The sequence below is a fragment of the Mus pahari genome, chromosome 5 (genome assembly GCF_900095145.1).
Source record: "Mus pahari chromosome 5, PAHARI_EIJ_v1.1, whole genome shotgun sequence".
Taxonomy (NCBI): Eukaryota; Metazoa; Chordata; class Mammalia; order Rodentia; family Muridae; genus Mus; species Mus pahari.
The window spans coordinates 102,309,451-102,312,157 of NC_034594.1; the positions used below are offsets into that span (position 1 = coordinate 102,309,451).

The following is a 2,707-nucleotide window of genomic DNA, read 5'->3' on the forward strand; positions in this document are numbered from 1 at the left end:
GGTGCTCTTACCCACTGAGCCATCTCACCAGCCCGCTTCCCACCTTGATAACATACTAAACTTCTGTAAGCCAACTCCAATAAATATTTTCCTTTATGAGAGTTGCCATTGTCATGGTGTCTTTTCATAGGGATAGAAACCCTAAGACAGAGATCAAATCCAGGGCCTGTGCATACCTGACAAGTGCTCTACCACTTAGCTAAGTCCAGCTTCATCAATATGTCAACAGGACACAAAGATCACAATTTTTTTTCCCTTCTTGGCTCTACTTGCTCTAGTCCAAAGATTTATTTATTTATTATATGTAAATACACTGTAGCTGTCTTCAGACACACCAAAAGAGGGCATCAGATCTCATTACAGATGTTTGTGAGTCACCATGTAGTTGCTGGGATTTGAACTCAAGACCTCAGGAAGAGCAGTCAGTGCTCTTAACCGCTGAGCCATCTCTCCAGCCCCAAAAGATCCCAATTTTTAAAGTCAAAATGTGGAACTGGAGATGGACCTCAGATAGTAGAGTGCTGCCTGCTGTGCACAAAGCCCTGGTTTGATCCCAGAATTGTATTCATACTTCTGTAACCCCAGGGGCTGGAGGGTCAGAGGTGTAAGGTCATAGGTCATACAGCCTGCACTAGAGTATCTGCCAATACATGCATGCATGCATGCATACATGTATACATATATACATACATACAATAAAACCCTAATCAGGACCAGAAAGATAGCTTGGTGGGTAAAGGCTCCTGCTACCCAGCCTGATGACCTAAATTTGATTCCTGGGACCCACAGGAGAGAGCTAACTCTACTAAGTTGTCCTCTGATTTCTACATGCACATAGACACACACACACACACACACTTAAAAATATATTAAAAGATAAATCTCAAAGCTTGGGATTTGGCTCAGTGATACAATATATGTTTAGCATACATGAAGCCCTAGGTTGGATCCCTAGCCCCCAAAATGGGGGAAAATAAAACAATACAAAATAACTAAAATATCATTCTCCGTACTTTTTCAGAACCAAGATTAAGTGACTCTTTAAAAGGTGCTGTAGTGTTGGGTCAGAAGTTAAGAATATTGGTTCCCAGCACCCATGTTGTACGTGTCATAGCTACCTGTAAATCCATCTCCAGGGGACCTGATACCTCTGGTGTCATTTGCATGCACACAGCATATAAACTCAGACATACACATATACACATAACTAGGAATAATAAAGTAAATCTTTTTTTTAAAGCTAAAGTTAACTCAATGAGTGCTGGTTACTCTTCTAGGGTGGTACCTACATCATGGCTCACAGTCTGTAATTGTCCCAGGGGATCTGACGCCCTCTTCTGACTTCCATGGGCACTGTATGCACATGATGCACAAACATACATGCAGACAAAACATCCATACTTAATCAAATGTTTAAAAAATTAAAAAGCTAAAATTTACATGTCAAGACTCATTCATGGTTATATTTAGTTAGTTTGTTTTTTTTTTTTTGCTTGCTTTTTTGTTTGCTTATTTTGTTTAAAGATAGGGTTTCTGGCTGGCTGTCTAGCTGGTTTCTGTTTTCCCTGGTTGCCTTGGAACTCACTCTGTAGTCCAGGCTGACCTCGAACTTGGAGATCCACTTGCTTCATCAGTCCAAGAAATGATATTTAAAGTGTGGGCCACCATGCCCAGCTTAAATGTTAAAATTTAAAATGGGAAGTATTTTATTTCTCTTTTCTTTTTAGTTTCCACTGGACTGATTAAAATGTTAAAGCCCTCTTGAGAACACTTTAGACTTGTTGTTATATGTAGTTTAAGGGTCCTTCCAGGACTGATGAACTCATTGTTTTGCTGAATCGTTTAGTTGGGAACAGCTTTAGACTTGAAAACTTAGCAATGCTAAGGGCTTTGCAGGCTCACAGTTGCTACCGGTCACCTACAATGCAGAAAGCGCTTGATTCAATCCCCCAGAAATCCACAAACTGGATGTGGTAGTGTATGCATGCATGCCTATGATCCAAGGACTCTGGAGGTAGAAGTCAAAGAATCAGGAGTTCAGGGTCATCCTTGGTTACAATAGCAAGCTTGAGGCCAGTCTGAGCTGTGTGCCAATCTCAAAACAAACAAACAAACAAACAAACAAACAAGAAAAGCCTCAATAGCTTAAAAAAAAGAAAAGACTCAATAGCTTAAAAAAAGGTTTATTTAATGTGTATGGTATATGGGTGTTTTGCCTGCATATATATATATATATATATATATATATATATATGTGTGTGTGTGTGTGTGTGTGTACCAAAGTGTCTGTTGTATTCCCTGGAACTGGAGTTACAGATGGTTATGAGCTACCCTATGTGTACTAAAAAACTGAACCAAGGTCCTCAAGGGTAGCATGTGCTCTAAAGTGCTAAGCCATCCAAACTCCTTAATAACTGTTAAATCTCCTTGCCCTCTATTTCAAAGTCAGCTACTTTTAATTATTACCAGCCTCTAGAGGGCAGTGCAATGTAAACTATAGCATTCAACTTTGTGGCCCTTGAGCTATAAAGTCCTTAAATGGTTTTTTGGTTTTGTTTTTGTTCCTTTGTGGCCTTTTCTTATATACACAAACTCTGTACCTAATTATATGGGATTATTTATAGACATGAATTATGCATAGCGACTGAGAACTATGACTTGAATTTTCAGTTGCCAAGTAGGTGCAAGCAGGGAAGAAAAAAAAAAA

The 2,707-nt window shown here is 39.3% G+C and overlaps 1 protein-coding gene across 1 annotated transcript in view; it reads right to left on the bottom strand.

The window, feature by feature from the left end:
- Positions 1-2,707, bottom strand: part of Map3k19 (mitogen-activated protein kinase kinase kinase 19) — a 44,471-nt gene that overhangs the window by 13,107 nt on the left and 28,657 nt on the right. The window lies entirely within an intron of this gene.